We start from the raw sequence: 18,566 nt of genomic DNA, 5'->3' as shown, positions 1-18,566 counted from the left end.
CTCAGGACATTATTATAAAACAGTTTATTTATACACACAGAAAAGAAACTGAAATAATAATGGTAAGGCCTTATATTAATAAACATGATAAATTAAGTATGTTATTACAGCCATCTCATGATTGATCTTTGGGCATACTCTAACACCGCATACCCCAGTCAAAAGAAAACTCACGATTTGATAACTTTTATCAACAGAATCGTGCTTTCAGGATTTTAATCCTTGAGGTTTCATGCCAGAACAACCCTTATTCCACTAACCAGTTAACTCTTACTAGAAACTGTAAAAACCACCATCGCACCATTATAGATTTGTTAACACTTAACAGTAATAACATAAAACCGAATAGGCCACAATACCATGATTAACATTTAATCAATTATCAAAAGGAACGGTTATCAGCTTATGCTTAAACGATTTAAACAGTCGGAAACGTAATAAAATTCAAGCATACATATCATACAATTGCATCATCCAAGTATTTAAACCCGAGTCCGTATCACACAAGTGCCTCTGATACCACTGTGGGAACGCCAGAACCCCCACGGCGCAGCAAAAATTAATTCATTCGATAATCCAAACCATGGATCCATGTGCAAGGAATGAATCGGGGTGAAATAAAGGTTTCAAAATTACCGAATCTTTAAACTGAGTAGACAGTGACGCTTCGGCAACAAGTATGATGATCTACTATCAAACCAAGCCGCAACATTTGATGACTCCGGCCTCTACCTAATCCACCTAGTTGACAATGAATAGGAAAAATCCCCAAAACTATTTTTGAGAAGACTTTGCTTGACGGCTGCTGGACCTTTATTTTTAAGCAAAGGAAAAAGGGGATTTTTATTTTTTTAGGGTTTTTTTTAAAACACACTTTTAACCCTCTTATAATTGATATATATAATGAATCATAATTCATTAAATATTTATTCGAACATAATAATCATAATAAAAATTAAATAAACAAAAAATGTTTAAAACCGAAAATTTTAATTACATTAATTATAATAATGATTTCGATAAACTATATTTATTTGAATTTATATACGAACCAAATTTCATATAGTAATAGAACTATGTTCTCATTATGTGTACAAAAACCATGTACATATAATATGTTCGATATTTTATTACCCAATTAAATTAATTCTACAATTAATTTAATTCATGTGACAACCAAACATAATACCAACTATGTTTTATTCAGTTTATTTCAACCATAAGGTGTGACCCTGTAGGTCCTTGTAACGTTAGGAGTAATACTAGAACGATTCTAATGTTACAAACAATGAGTGGCATCTAGCAATGCATCGTTGCTACCTAAGTTACAAGAAATCATGATTCGACATAACCTTTTTGCGATTAACCTTTCATGCATTAATCCTTAAGTCCTTTATCTCTGGGTTGGACACAAGTCATGAAATAGTCACACTTGATAGTCCATCTCATGTTCCTTGATATCTTGAGTAGACTATGATATACAAATAAGTATGACATCTCATATCAGCTTATTTGAGCATGGTCATGCATTTCTAGTCTCACTCAATCAAGTGGCCTAATATATTACTCCCATTATGTAAGAGGGACTTATCCTATATCGATCAACCATATCTCTCTACATAGATCGTGGTGTATCCAACATCAGCCTTTAGAGAACAACCAGTTACGATGTACGTTTGACTGTATCAAAATATATAACTCACGATGTTTGGATAATGATGATCTCAAGTCTGAGAATCATATACATATTAAGCACTATGAGTAATGTTGTGACAATTACATAATAATCTAAAAAACATACTCATAATGGGTCAGTCCAATATGTTGTTCTCTAACATACATATTCATGCATTGATTTTGACACTCCATATCAATAACAACTCTTTATCATCAATCAACTACATGTTAGTCTTAATGCATTATTGTTATCCTAGCCAACAATAATACTTGACTAAGAACCTTTTAAGAATAATCATATTATTCTCAGGACATTATTATAAAACAATTTATTTATACGAACAGAAAAGAAACTGAAATAATAATGGTAACGCATTATATTAATAAACATGATAAATTAAGTATGTTATTATAACCATCTCATGATTGATCTTTTGGGCATACTCTAACAAAGTGATCTTTCCTAGTCGCCTTGTTTAGCTTCCGGTAATCGATGCAGATTCTCTATCCCGTAACCATTCTAGTCGGTATCAACTTATTGTTCTCGTTCTCTACGACTATGATACCTCTTTTTTTTGGCACGCACTGAACCGGGCTTACCCATGAACTGTCTGAGATGGGATAGATGATGCCCGCATCTAACCACTTGATGATCTCTTTTTTTACTACGTCCTTCATGATGGGGTTCAGTCTCTGTTGTCCATCGATCGCCCCTTTTTTGCCATCTCCTAGGATAATCTTGTGCATGCATATAGATGGACTAATGCCACGAATATTGGCTATGGTCCATCTGATGGCCTTCTTGAAATGTTTCAGAACTAAGATAAGTTTCTCTTCTTGCTTAGTGGTCAATTCTGCTGAAACAATCACAGGCAGAGTAGAAGCGTTACCTAAATAAATGTATTTTAAATGAGAAGGTAATACCTTGAGCTCTGATTTAGGTGGCTCCTCGATCGATGCTTTTGGTTGATAATAGTCCCTCTTTTATAACTCCAATGTTTTAAAATGGGATTGCGGATTAAATCCCCTTTGATTAGCTTCTAGCAAAGCTAAGTATTTATCCTCCTCTTCATCATTTGGAGGATTCGATGTCAAAATTCCTTCCAGTGGGTCATCAACACAGTTGAGTTCCTTCTCCACTATTAAATCCTCTAAATCGGACACTACAAAGCAATCATCCATTGTGTCAGGAAATCGCATAGACTTAAAGACGTTAAATGTTACCTGATCATCCTGAACACGCATAGTGAGCTCGCCTTTCTGTACATCAATAAGGGTCATTCCAGTTGCTAGGAATGACCTTCCTAGGATGATTGATACTTCTTTGTCTGCTTCAAAATCTAGAATTACAAAGTCAGTAGGGAAGATAAACTTATCTACATGCACCAATACGTCCTCAATTTTTCCTTCTGGATGTGCTAAGGATCGATCTGCTAGTTGAAGCGTAACTGTAGTTGGTCTAACTTCTCCTATCCCCAACTTCCTAAATATTGACGTAGGCATCAAGTTGGTACTTGCACCTAAGTCACATAATGCCTTACCACAATATGTTGCTCCAATGTTGCACGGTATGGTAAAACATCCAGGATCCTTCAATTTTTGGGCTAGTTTATCTTGAAGATATGCTCGCATTCCTTCATCAGAGCTACCATCTCAAATTCTCCAAGTCTTCATTTCTTAGACAAGTTATCTTTCATGAACTTGACATAGTTCGGCATTTTCTCAAGTGCTTCAACCAACGGGATGTTTATGTGAAGTTGCTTGAGTACGTCAAGGAACTTCTTAAATTGAATCTCTTGCTTTTGTTTTTGAAGTCTTTGTGGGTAAGGTGGTGGTTTCATTACTGAGACTGATTCTGGTTGATTTGTCTTTGGCGACAATTTTGTATCTAACGACGTTGTTAGTTGATCAGAATTAGCTAGTCCTGAGGTTACTTTGTCGAGTTTTACAGATTCTAGTTCTGGTGAAACTAGAATTTCAACACTTGGTTGAACTTCTTCTGAATATTGAGAGTCAGCTGGCTCCTTTTTAACTTTGACAGTGTTGGGCTCTACTGTATTTCCGCTCCTCAATATCCCCAGCTGGCTCCTTGTGGTCGGTTCTTGAGTTCAGTAGCAAGCTGGCCCACTTGATTCTCCAAATTCCTTAGAATGGCATCGTTTTTGCCACGTATGCCTTCAATAGATTCTCTAAGTTATTGGATGGTTCCGCTTGGGTTGGTTTCTGAACTTGTTGGGGGAAAATAGGCGGCTGAGTTGGTCTACATTGGGCGTAAGTGTTACTGGTTCCAGCCCCTTGGTTACTCTAGGAAAAATTCGGGTGTTTTCGCCACGATGAGTTATAAAAGTTGGATTGCAGTCCTTGCTTCCCTTGATTTTTATTTTGGTTACCCATGTATTATACGGATTCGGGGTTCGATTGACATTCTTCAAACAAATGTCCTTCCCCACAATACACACAGGCTATATTCTCAAATTGGTTAGCTGGTTGGGCTGTAAAACTGTTAGACCCATTAGTGGTAAGATTCTTAAGCATTGAGGATATTGAAGATACCTAAGATGCAAGTGAACTGAGAGCGTCCACTACATGTATTCTAGCGACTCGTCTTCCTAACGTTGCACGATTGGTTGGCCATTGATAATTTTTGCTGGCAATCCTCTCAATAATTTCGTAAGCCTCATTCTAAGACTTAGAAATGAGAGCACCATTAGCAGAGGCGTCCACTACCATCCTCGTGTGAGCGTTGAGACCATTATAGAATGTCTTAAGTTGAATGCAATGTAGGATTCCATGATGTCGGCACTTTCGTAAAAGCTCTTTGTACCTTTCCCATGCCTCATACAGGGACTCATCATTCATTTGTTGGAAGGCAGTGATCTCATTCCTCGACTTGGCATTCTTGCTCGGTGGGAAATACTTCATGAGGAATCTCTCAGCTAACTCTTGCCATGTAGAAATGGAGTTCGGTGGCAATGAGTTCAACCAGGCACGAGCTCTGTCCCTTAGCGAATATGGGAACAACTTCAGTCGAAATGTATCTTTGGGTACTCCAACTAACTTGAAAGAATCGCTCACTTCCATAAATAGTCTTAAGTGAAGATGAGGATCTTCAGTCGGCATTCCACTGAATTGGCCCACAATCTGAAGCATCTGGAACATGACTGGCTTCAGCTCGAATTGTTGTGCCTCGATTTCGGGTCTCCTAATACCCGGATTAAGATCATTAAATACTAACACGACATACTGTCGTAAAGCTCTATCCCTATCATCGACAATAAGGACAGGATTCTGAGCAAGGTTTGCTCTGTTTCCTTGATTCATATTCTCAAAGTTTATCTCTTCGGTCCTTCTCTGGTTTGATTATCTTCTTCACTATCGAAAAGTTCGTTCTATTTCAGGGTCCACTAGAGTAAGTCGATAATCTGGTCAATACTCATAAACACCTAAAATAATCACAGAAAGATTAAGTAAGTACAGATTTAAACAGGAAAATAAATAAACCAAAATGTAAAAACAGATTCACAAATAATGCCTTTTTTTTAAAATAGTCCTCGGCAACAGCGTAAAAAACTTGGAACAACGAAAATGTGCAGGTGTACACAATCGCAACAAGTAATAAAGTGACAAGTAAATGTCGAGTTATCGTACCCACAGGGACTATAAAAAGGAATATTTATGAAATTAATGTTAAAACACTTTGGTGATGGAAAATATTTTGCTTTAAAGATGATTAAAAACTAAGGGTTAAAAACTAAGTAAAAAAACAATTTAAAAATAAAAAGGTTCTAATGCACGATTTCAAATAAGGTTTAATCAAGACGATATAATTCTATTGGATTAATTACATTCATTTAACGTAGAATTATTAAACTTATGTTTATACTTCTACGAACAAATTCATGGCAACTCGGTAATTTGCTAACTACTGCTCATACATATTAAATTATTCAATCTCTTAAACATTTTTCAATGTCAATCCAAGCCATTAATAAATCTTCACAACCATATAAAAGATCAAGTGAGGTAACAGAGTATTTTTACCTTGAAACAGTTTAATCACAATAATCTTGCAAGTTATGCAAGGCATATGTATCGCCAAATACAATGCTAAATTAACTTCAGCTACCTTAGAAGAATAAACATGCACTAATTAAGTATTGTGTCGACTAATTAAAATTTCAATACAATTTAATAATTAATTCATTAGTTATCTAACAATTAATATTGCAAGAATAACTTAGGCATGATTTTACTTAATCAAGCATCTTACCGAGGCCTATAACAGTACAAACACAATTTTATTAATTCAAGCAGGCAAAATATAATCAACCCAACACGAATTAAATTTAAGCTAGATTGATTAAATTAACCATTTCAATAGCATAAATATTCATAAACATGTTTGTCAAAACAACAACAAAATTTAAAGAGATAGGGAACAAGAAGCAAATCCGGTGTTTCTCCGTGGCTTGACTGATTTCTCTGTTCTTTGTTCTCTGTTGTCCTCAGCTATCAAGGTGGCTTATGAACACTTTAATTGCTGCTCAAAAATGGCTGATGAGGACCTCTTTCCCAAGAGAAGAAATTGGCACTTGAACAAAAAGGAAAATGGAAAGGAAAAGTTGAGAGAAAGAGAGAGAGGAGAAGAGAGAATGAGAGTGTGAGGGATGAGTTGAATCATTAGCGAGGGGTGGCTTTTATAGCTGATTTTGGCTGCTAAAAATATAAAATTCCATCAGCCAAAAAGACCCCCCTTGGCCGGCCACACACATGGCAAAGTTGAGAGATTCAACTTTGCTAAAAATAGCCTGGGGAAAATCCATAAAGCCACATTTTTTTGAGGGGTTTGAATGCAAGGTTGAAAGTTCTTCAAGGGATTCTTTGCAAGCTTACTTAGTCAGCTAAAATGCTGATTTGGGTCAGCATATGAACGGTTCTGGGCAGCCCAATTGGTGGCTGGTTCGGTTCACTAGATTCGGTTCAACCAATGTGGTTCAACTGGACCCTTTTTTCCATAACTAATTAATAATAATTTATTTAGTCCAAATTAAATTGGGAATAAATTAAAATTAATTAACACACATTTTTGGACCATCTTAGGCTGGAAATAAATTTTCCTCGATGATTCGAATTGCTTCTCGGTTTTATTCTTCGAGCATTGTTTGCTGAGCCAATTTTCGCCCTTTGTGCGAATCTATCAAAAATAGTCAAAATTAATCAAAATTAACTATAAAATTAATTAAAATTCATCATGTTAATATTTTTAACATAATTTAATTATTTTATAATATTTAATTATTTTTGACAAGAATTTAACCAAAATAGCATGATTTTAAGTTAAAAAGGGCATGTAAAAACACATAAATTTTCAAGTTTCCAATTCCTCGGATAGAAACTTCCATTAATTCGCTTGAGTTCAAATTCACATAAAATTCACGAACTAACTTTTCATCTGCACTAGGTCTTTTCTCACAAAACAACTCCCAATTGAAGGCTTTAGCAATTTATCGAATGCGCACCATGAAATCAATATAGTTGCTTTATTTCATTGTGAAACCTTTCTCTAAAAGCATTTGCTTATTTTTGAAGATGTTGTCATATCTTTCTTTGGCTTCTTCAAACTGAAATTTGTTTTGTGATTCTTCAACTTGGACAGATGCACGAGTTCTTTTGCGAGGCATGATTAACCTGAACATAAGATGAAAATAAATATTTTTTTCAAAAATTCAATTAAGATAAAATATTGATAATTCAATACATTGAAAAATGAAATAAAATTGAAATTTAGGAGAAAATTTTTCTTACACCTTTGTATAAAAACTAAAGACTCAAATAAAATAAATAAAATTTAAAGCAAAAGATTTTTTATCAAGGGTTCATTGGAAGGGTGATCAATTGGTGGCTAAAATGTGATGGAAGTGTGGTGCAAAAGGTGTGCACGGTTTTGAAGGAAGGAGCAGCAACAACAGCTTGTGAGCTAAGGCTAGTACCTAGGAAGCAAATGCGTGGGCAACAAGCAACAGCATTGTGTGAGGTTGTAGGGACACGAGCAGGGCTGGTGCGCAAGCAAGGTGTAAGCAAGGGCAGGTGTCATACGAGGCAAGGGATGTGAGTGTGGGCAGGTGCGCCAAGTGTACGTGATGGGCGTGTGCAACTGCTGGTGGTGCCTTCAACGATTGCCAAATGAGAGCTGTGACACTATGAGCATAGGGCTGCTAAGGCCAACGATAGGAAGGTTGTGTAGAGGTTTAATTGATGGATGGTGAATGATATGAATGATGGATAAAGGTGGAGGTATTTAAAATGATAGAAGGGAAGAGTTCAATTAGGATTCTTAGAATAGTTTATCAATAAAATATTCTAAGTCCTAATGTCATATAAAATTAATAATAATTGATAAATAATATAATGTATATTAATATATTAATTGTTATTACTTTATTTATTAAAATAAGAACTCTTAATTAAAATATAATAAAATTTAAACTAATTCTAATTCTATAAAAGTTGATAATAATTAATATACATTATAATAAATATAATTATATATTAATTATTATCACCCTTATTAATTAAAAATAAAATTAAACATTTATTTTAGTTGTTTTAAAATAAATATTTATAGAAAGAAACATATAATTTTCAATATTTACAAAAAGAATAACCAAAATTTTCAAATAACTCAATTAAGTACCTAAGCTTAAAGAAAATTCGAAAATTAAGCTGCAACTAAAACTTGGATCAAAATTGACCCTTTTCTTTGAAAAGCTAAAAATTTCTTTTTGTCAATTAGGGAATAATTTCTCGAAATATTATGTTAAAATCAATTCCCAGGAAAGATTAGAGGGGTCACAAGCGATCCCACTTAAGTTCCAATACTAATCCTAAAAATATACCATAAAACATTTATTTAAAAGAAAACAAGAAAAATTAAATATCTGATAAAATGAACGAGACTTGCTGACCTGGTGAATCGTAAATGGACCGGACCAACATGATTTTAATTTACCAGGAAAGAACCTTAATTTGGAATTGAATAACAAGACTTGTTGACCTGCTTCAAATTCTCAACCTCGAATGTGCTTGTCATGCCATCTTTTATGTCTTTTCTTGAATAGTTTGGCTTTCTTGCATGAGAACATTCAGAACTCTTCTCACTCGTTGAGTTGAAGCATCCATTTTTCTTTAGCAAGCTTAAGATCCAAGTTGAGTTGTTGGAGAGCCCAGTAAGCTTTATGTTCTAACTCCAAAGGCAAATGATAGGCTTTCCCAAAAACCAACCTATAGGGTGACATCCCTAAAGGTATTTTGTATGCTGTCCTATATGCCTATAAAGCATCGTCTAGTCTTTTGGACCAGTCTCGTTGGTTTGAACAAACTACCTTCTTGAGTATGCCTTTTATCTCTTTGTTTGCCAGTTTAGCTTGCCCATTTGTCTGTGGATGGTAAGCTGTGGCAACCTTGAGCTTCACTCCATGTTTATCGAGTAACCATTTTATTCATTTGTTCACAAAATGGGACCCCTCATCACAGATGATATCCCTAGGAGTTCCAAACCTTGTGAACACATGTTTCTACAGAAACTTCATCACAACCTTGGCATCATTCATCGGATATGCCTCGGCCTCAACCCACTTAGACATGTAGTCTACTGCTACCAATATATACTTGTGACCAAAAGATGGAGGGAAAGGACCAAGGAAGTTAATACCCCGAACATCAAATAATTCTACATCAATGATGCTTGTTCGGGGCATCTCATTTCTGTTGGTAATGTTTCCAACCCTTTGGCATCGGTCACAACTCTTTACGTAAGCATACGTGTTTTGTAATAGCGTTGGCTAAAAAAATCTAGCTTGCAATACTTTGGCCACAGTACGTGTACCTCTGAAGTGCCCACCACACAGAGTTGTGTGGAAATGATATAAAACTCATGTACTTCATCTTCTGCCATACATATCCTGATCATTTCATCTGCACACTTTCTGAAAAAGTATGGTTCTTCTTAGAAATAGTACTTCACATCATGAAGAAACTTCTCTTTTGTTGATATGATTTATCAAGAGGCATCAAACCACAAGCTAGATAGTTTGAAAAATTAGCAAACCAAGGGGTATTATGGATATGATTTACCTTAAGTATGTGTTCATCTGGGAATGTCTCCGAAATGGGTATAAGTGGAGAAGTCCCTTTTTACGGCTCCAATCTGGACAAGTGGTCTGTCACTTGGTTTTCTACTCCCTTTCAATCTTGAATTTCTAGATTGAATTCTTGGAATAGAAGTACCCATAGGATCAACCTCAATTTAGTGTCTTTCTTGGCAAGTAAATACTTAGTTGCCGAGTGATCTGTATAAACCGTCACTTTGGTACCTACAAGGTAAGATCGAATCTTGTCAAAAGCAAATACAATAACAAGTAATTTTTTATCTGTTACCATAAAATTCAATTGAGCTCCAGTCAGAGTTCGACTTGCATAGTAGATGGGACGAATAACTTTGTTCCTTCGCTGGCCTATCACAGCTCCTATAGCGAAGTCATTTGCGTCACACATCAATTCAAATGGCAAAGCCCAGTCCGATGTGACGATGATTGGTGCCAAAACTAACCAATTCTTTAAATGATTGAAAGCTCTTAAACACTCCTTATAAAATTTGAACACCATGTCCTTCTCCAATAATTTGCATAAGGGTTTAGCAATTTTGGAGAAGTCCTTGATAAATATCCGATAGAAACTGACGTGAACAAAAAAGCTCCTAACACCCTATACAAATGTTGGAGGTAGGACTTTCTCAATAACATTTACCTTTGCTTTATCTATCTCGATTCCATGTTTCATTATTCGATGCCCTAGAACAATAACTTATCGTACCATGAAATGGCACTTTTCCTAGTTAAGTACGAGGTTTGCTTCTTCACATCGCCTTAGTACCTTGGCTAGATTGGCTAGGGAATCATCATATGTATCTTTGAATACTAAAAATCCTCCATAAATACTTCCAAATACTTTTCATCCATGTCAATAAAAATATACATCATACATCTTTGAAATGTAACAGCTGCATTACATAAACCAAATGGCATGCATCTAAATGTGAATGTACCATACGGGTATGTGAATGTAGTTTTGTGTTGATCTTCTGGTGCTACTATAATTTAATTATACCCTAAGTATCCATCAAAGAAACAGTAATATCTCATCCCACGAGTCTATCCAGTATCTGGTCCAAGAATGACAAAGGAAAATGATCTTTCCTATTCGCCTTGTTCAACTGTCGGTAATCTATGCAAATCATCCATCTCGTAACCGTTCTGGTTAGTATTAACTCGTTATTCTCGTTCTCAACAACCGTAATACCTCTTTTCTTTAGCACACACTGGATCAGACTTACCCACAAATTGTTTGAGATAGGGTAAATTATACCCACATCTAAATCATTTTATGATCTCTTTCTTTACCACGTCCTTCATGATGGGGTTTAGTCTTAGTTGTCCATAAATCATCCTTTGCTTGCCATCTTCTAGGATGATATTGTACATGCATATAGACGGTCTAATGCCACGAATATTGGCTATGGTCCATCCGATAGCCTTCTTGAATTATTTCAATACTAGGATGAGTGTCTCTTCTTGCTCTTATTAGCTTATAGTAACTTATTAGCTTATAGTAAGTTAAGTTGGATTGTAGATTAAATCTCCTTTTATTAGCTTATAGTATGTTAAATTTGAATAGATAAAAATGCAAAATTAACAAATTTACAATTAATGACTTTTAAAATAGTCCCTGGCAACGGCGCTAGAAACTTGGAACGATGGAAATGTGCAAAGGTACACAATCGCAACAAGTAATAAAGTGACAAGTAAATGTCAAGTTATCGTGCCCACAGAGACTGTGTAAAAAAAATATTTATGAAATGCAATTAAAAACATTTTGGTGAAGGAAAGTCTTTTGTTCTGAAAAAGGGTTTAATAAAACAAGATTTTAACTAAGAAAATTAAAAGGTAAAAATTCCAATAGACAATTTCTATAAAACAAGTTTAATCATGATTTACCTTACAATTATAATTCAAGTATAACATAATCATGATTTTACTTAATCAAACAATTTACCAAGACCTATAACAACACAAATATGATTTTAATAACTTAAGTAGATGACATGCAATCAACCTAACGCGAATTAAATTTAGAATAACAACATAAAAAATATTCATAGACATTTTCATAACAAAAACAAGGAAAATTAAAGGATACGAAACTAGAATCAAATCATGTGTTTCTCTGAAGCCAGACTAGTTTCCTCCTCTCCTTCTCCGCTTGTTCTTGTTGTTCCACAACTTTTTTAAGCACTTGAATGTTGCTACCCAAGGTGGTTGAAGGCTCTATTCTAAGAGGGATGTAACACCCCTAACCCGTATCCGTCATCGGATTAGGATTACGAGGCATTACCAAACAAAACATAGTTCATCACGATCATTTATTACAATTCATGCACAAAATTATAATGACTTCTTTAGAATAGTTATCGAATTCAAATAGCAACCATTCACTCATTTATATAAGTCAAATTCATATATATAAAGCACATAACCAACTAATTCAAACATGCATTTTTAATCATATTACAAATACCAACCATGCTTCAACTTCAATCATATCAATATCCTCCATTCAATGAAATTTTTGAACTGACTAAAATGAATCAAAGTCATACAACACGTGCTTTATAAATATAATTTTTGAACCATATGAACATCACATTCATGGTATTCAACTACCTAAATTAAAACTAAGCATCTATCATTTCATATGTGGTGCCTAGCACATAGATTATGATCTTCAATTTTATAAATATATTTCATTAGAAAATTGTCAAACGTACATTTTACATACCTATGCACATTCGAATTATTAAGTCAAAACAAGACACACCATACGGCTTAAATAACATCCTTACATAAGACATTATCAAATATTACCAAACGATTAAATATGATCTTGTACTTTACTAATTCATGCGCAATTCACCATTTATGTCCATACCTAGATAACCATCCAATAAAACATAAACGTACTTTGCCATCACAAAGCATACCTAAACAACCAATATGCAAGCAATCACTTATACACAACTTAGCTTATGGGAACATATGCATTATAGTAAAAATACATCCATCAACTAAATCGTTACTCAACCAAAACATATAACCAATACACGATATATTTATACCATGAAACATACTTCCCAAAATGAGCTTATACCATGACCGAATATACATAAACATTAGCATCATTATCAAGCCATTTTCGCATGGCTACATATATACAGATCAAAATGAACCATATTGAAACTAGCCTATACATGCCATATATCAAAAGTACAAACTTTTAAAGTACCGAAATAGTGCTCAATAGTGTGACAATGTTCTTTGACGATCCCCGAACTCGAGCTAGCTTTATATAACTATAAAACAGAAAAAATGCACAAAGTAAGCTTTGAAAGCTTAGTAAGTCATAAGGAAATAATTCATCAGGAGAACATATATAATTCAATTCGAAATAGGCCAAAATTTAGCTAATCTCATACACATATACAGTCATTTTTCTCATATAATCCAAATTACCACATTAAGTAACTTTGCTTACGTTATTTTTTTCAATGAACATGTAAACCTCATACGTACCTTACTCATTTAGCTCAAATTCACATTCGGACTCATTTTGACATTGCCCGTTGAACCATTCAGAATCGTTAAGGATACTCGGAAACACATATATCACATAAAATGTCATATCTCAGATATGGTCTTACATGTTATAATCATATACGATGCCAATGTCCCAGACATGGTCTTACACAAAATCTCATATCGATGCCAATGTCCCAGACATGGTTTTACACGAATCATACCTAGGAAGTCCTAAAGTCATGACATACGTATCCTATACTATTTCTATGGTTCGTACGGGGCTTTCGAATGTCGTAATTAAATCAATTCATGCTCGAAATAGATCATCCCATTCTTAGTTCAATTCGGCAACATATATATATTTGTATATACAATTGAACTTAAGAACATTTATTTACTTATGAACTTACCTCGTTCGAAAATGAACGGATCGGAACAACTATTCAACAACTTTCGACTTCCCCCGATCTAAATCCAATTTCTTCCTTTCTTGATCTAAATCAATTCAAATTTAACTTATTTAAAGACATATTCATTAAATTTCATCCAAAAACGCATAAATGGGCATTTTGCACATTAGACCCTAACATTTCACATTTTCACAATTTATTCCCTATTTCAAAACAACACAAAATACTTAAAATTTCATTTAACCCATGTTTGGCCGAATATTTCTTAGGTCGCTAGAAGCCCATTAATTCCATTTATTTCACATTTTAACCCCTCAATTTACAAATTTCACAATTTAATCCTTCATAAGCATTTTTATCAAAAATCACTTAGTAAAACATGATACTCTAACATCAAACCTTTATTTTTCATCATCAAACAAAAAAAACATCAAGCTATCATCAATGGAAACTCATAAATTCATCAACCAATCCAAAAATTAAGGCATGGGCTAGCTAGAATACGGAGCAACGATCTCAAAAACATAAAAATCATCAAAAAATCAAGCTCAAAACATACCTAAATCAAGCTCCCAAGTGTGCTGAACCTTAAAGCTTTCCAATGTTTTCTTTTTCTTTGAGTTTCGGCCAAACAAGATGAATATGCATGTGTTTTTACTTTATGTTTTATTTTATTAACAATTTATTAATCATTTACCAAATTAACCTTTATAATTTAATTTGAAAACCATATAATACATGCCCAATACCGTCCAATCATATACTCAATGGCCTAATTTCATTTTAAGCACTTTAAAATTAAGAAACCATAGCAAATAAGTACTTTAACAACTAGAAAGCCACTATTTCATTTTTATGCGATTTAGTCCTTTTATCAAATTAACTAACTAATCGGTAAAATTAAATCATGAAATTTTCACACATATCAAATAACATACTATAAATACCAAAAATAATATTAAAATATTTTTATGACCACAGATTTGTGGTTCTGAAACCACTATTCTAATTTAGCTAAAATCGGGTTGTTACAACTCCCCCTTAGGGATTTTCGTCCCCGAAAATCTTACCAGTGAATAGGTTTGGATATTGCTCTCTCATAGCGTCCTCGGTCTCCCATGTAGCTTCTTCAACCCCGTGTCGATGCCATAAGACTTTCACTAATGAAATTTTCTTATTTCTCAATTCTTTAACCTCGCGATCTAAAACTCAAATCGGTTCTTCTTCGTATGTCATATCAGACTGAATCTCAATCTCAGACTGCGAAATCAAATGTGAGGGATCGGATCGATATCGTCGAAGCTTCGATACATGAAATACATTACAAATCTTTTCTAATCCAGATGGCAACAACAATCTATAAGCAACCGGCCTGATACGCTCGATAATTTCATACGGCCGGATGAATCTCAAACTTAACTTGCCTTTTCTGCCAAATCTAAGTGTTTCTTCCACAGACATACTTTCAAAAACACTCGATCCCCAATCTAAAACTCAATATCTTTTCGTTTTAAGTTTGCGTACAATTTATGATTATCTGATGCTGCTTTCAGACTATCACGAATCAGTTTCACTTTCTGTTTAGTCTCTTTAATCAAATCAACCCCGTGAATCTTTTTCTCACTAGGTTCAGTCCAGTACAAAGGTGTTCAGCATTTGCAACCATATAAAGCTTCGTACGGTGCCATTTTTATACTCGATTGATAGTTGTTATTATACGCAAATTCAATAACGGTAAATGCTTTTCCCACGTACCTTCAAACTCAAGAATACAACATCGCAACATATCCTCGAGTATCTGAATAATTCGCTCGGATTGACCATCTTTCTATGGGTGAAAGGCGATACTGAAGTGTAGCTTTGTACCTAGTGTATCTTGTAGCTTTTTCCAAAACCGCTATGTGAACCTCGGATCTCTATCTGAAACAATAGAAATAGGTACTCCGTGTAATCTCACAACCTCGAAGATATACAACTCAGCTAACTTATCTAACAAATATTCCATTTGAACCGAAATAAAATAAGCCGATTTCGTCAATTTGTCAACTATAACCCAGATCGCATCTTTCTTTCTAGGAGATAGGGGCAATCCCGACACAAAATCCATAGTCACTCTATCCTATTTCCACTTGGGAATCATAATATGTTGTAATAAACCAGACAGTACTTGATGCTCAGTTTTAACTTGCTAAAAAACCAAACATTTAGAAATAAACTCTGAGATGTCACGTTTCATACCAGACCACCAGTAAAGTTGTTTCAGATCATTATACATTTTTGTGCTTCCTAGATGAACAGACAAACGACTACTATGAGCTTCATTTAAAATCATCTAAATCAACTCTGAATTTCTCGAAACACATATCCAGCCTCTAAATCTCGAACAATCATCATCATCAACTTGAAATTTTGAATCAGGGTTCGAATGACATTGAGCTCATTTTGCTAGCAATTCATTATCAACTTTCTAAGCTTTGAAAATTGCTGCATAAATAACGGTCTTGCTTTCAACTCAGCTATAATCGAGCCATCATCAGATAGAGCCAACTGAGTATTCATTGCACGTAGAGCAAACAAATATTTCTGACTTAAAGCATCAGCAACAACATTGGCCTTTTTTGGATGGTAGTCAATCACTAGCTTGTAATCTTTTAACAATTCTAACCATCTTCACTGTCGTAGATTTAGATCTTTCTGAGTCATCAAATATTTTAAGCTCTTGTGATTGTAAGAAACATGATTTCTCACCGAACAGATAGTGACGCCAAATCTTTAACGCAAACACGATAGCTGCTAATTCCAAATCTTGTGTCAGGTAATTCCTTTCATGCGGCTTTAATTTTCTCGAGGCATAAGCTATGAATTTTCCTTCCTGCATCAAAACACATCCCAAACCATTCAACGATGCATCACTATAGATTACGAATTCTTTACCCAATTTTGGTTGTACTAACACTGGAGCTTCAGTCAAAAGAGCTTTTAGATGATCAAAACTTTTCTGTCACTTGTCCGGCCATTCGAACTTAACATCCTTCTAAAGTAGTCTCGTCAATGGAGTTGCAATCATTGAGAAACCTTTTATGAATTATTTGTAATAACCGGTGGGTCCCAGAAAGCTTCAGACTTCGGATACATTTTTCGAAGGCTTCCAATCAAATATTCCCAAAATCTTACTCGGATTGACTCAAATACCCGATGCTGACATAATATGCCGCAGAAAACCAACTTCTCATAACCAGAACTCACATTTACTAAACTTTTCAAATAGTTGTTTATCTCACAAAGTCTGTAGCACTATTCTCAGATGTTCAGCATGCTGAGATTCATCACGAGAGTAGATCAAGATGTCATCTATAAACACAACAACAAATCTATCCAAATACAGTCTGAAGATCTGATTCATTAGGTCCATAAAAATAGCAGGTGCATTTGTTAGTCCGAAAGGCATATATAGAAAATTATAATGCTCGTACCTCATTCGGAAAGCAATTTTCGGCACATCTGAGTTCTTAACTCGTAGCTGATAATAACCCGATGTCAAATTTATCTTAGAAAACATTGTAGCCCCTTTCAGCTGATCAAACAAATCATCTATTCGTGGCAGAGGATATTTATTCTTGATTGTCACTTTACTGAGCTGTCTATAATCAATGCACATTCTTATAGTTCCGTCTTTCCTTTTCACAAATAATACCGAAGCACCCCAGGGAGAGAAATTCGGTAGTGCAAATCCTCTATCGATCAACTCTTGCAACTGAGATTTTTATTCTTTTAACTAGGTCAGAGCCATTTTATATGGAGCTATTGATATCAAAGTAATTCCCGACACTAGTTCAATACTAAATTCAACTTCTCGAATCGGTGGTAGTCCCGGTAGCTCTTCAGGAAATACATCTGGATACTCACAGACAAATGGCACAGATTCAACCTTCTTTCCAATTACTTTTGTATCAAGAACATAAGCAAAGTAAGTTTCATAGCCTTTTCTCCCATAACTCTGAGCTTTCATTGACGAAATCACAGCCGATAACCCATTCGCTCATCTAACTCAATCCAGATAATCTCATTATTTTGACATTTCAAATCGATCGTCTTTCGTTTTCAGCTCACAATCACATCATGCAACGTTAGCCAATCCATACCCAGAATTATATCAAATTCATCAAATGGTAAAAACATCAGATCAGCCAGAAAGAAAAAATCTCAAATCATCAATAGATTGTTCTTGCACACTTTATCTACTAAAACAACTTGCCTAAGAGGTTTGATACTCTAATCACAAATTCAGTAGACTCTCAAGAAAAGTCTTACTGGATACTAAATTTATGCATATATAAGAATGAGTTGATCTTGGATCTATCAAGGCAATCATAGTGGTATCATAGAGAGTGAAAGCACCGGTAATAACATTTGGAGATGAGGCTTTTTCACGAGCGCAAATAGCATAAGCTCTGATAGGTGTGCGGGCTTCAGATCTAACAGCAGTGTCTTTAGTTCCCCTCTAACTACCACGCACATTACCCGTGTTTTTGGGTGGTCTACCTCTAGCTACAGTGTTACTTGGCCACGTATTCTGCACTGTATCTTGCTCGGCCAACTCAAGACATTCACAGATGAAATGATCTAATGATCCACATTAGAAACAAGCCCGATCATTCAATCTACAATTGTTGGGATGTTGTTTACTACAATGTTTGCACTCAGGTTGACTTGGTCTAACATTTCCAACACTAGCTAGTGAAGTAACTTTCGAACTCACAGGTGGTCTATCTCGATCTCATCTAGAATA

General features: G+C 34.8%; 1 non-coding gene across 1 annotated transcript; it reads left to right on the top strand.

Moving 5' to 3' along the window:
• The first annotated feature begins 4,462 nt into the window (after positions 1 to 4,462).
• On the top strand, positions 4,463 to 4,568 carry LOC128032650 (small nucleolar RNA R71). Its single transcript, XR_008188900.1, has one exon. It is a non-coding gene; the product is annotated as a small nucleolar RNA R71 (small nucleolar RNA).
• Positions 4,569 to 18,566: the final 13,998 nt, after the last annotated feature.

The sequence above is a fragment of the Gossypium raimondii genome, chromosome 1 (genome assembly GCF_025698545.1).
Source record: "Gossypium raimondii isolate GPD5lz chromosome 1, ASM2569854v1, whole genome shotgun sequence".
Taxonomy (NCBI): domain Eukaryota; kingdom Viridiplantae; phylum Streptophyta; class Magnoliopsida; order Malvales; family Malvaceae; genus Gossypium; species Gossypium raimondii.
This window is presented reverse-complemented; position numbering and strand designations above follow the sequence as displayed.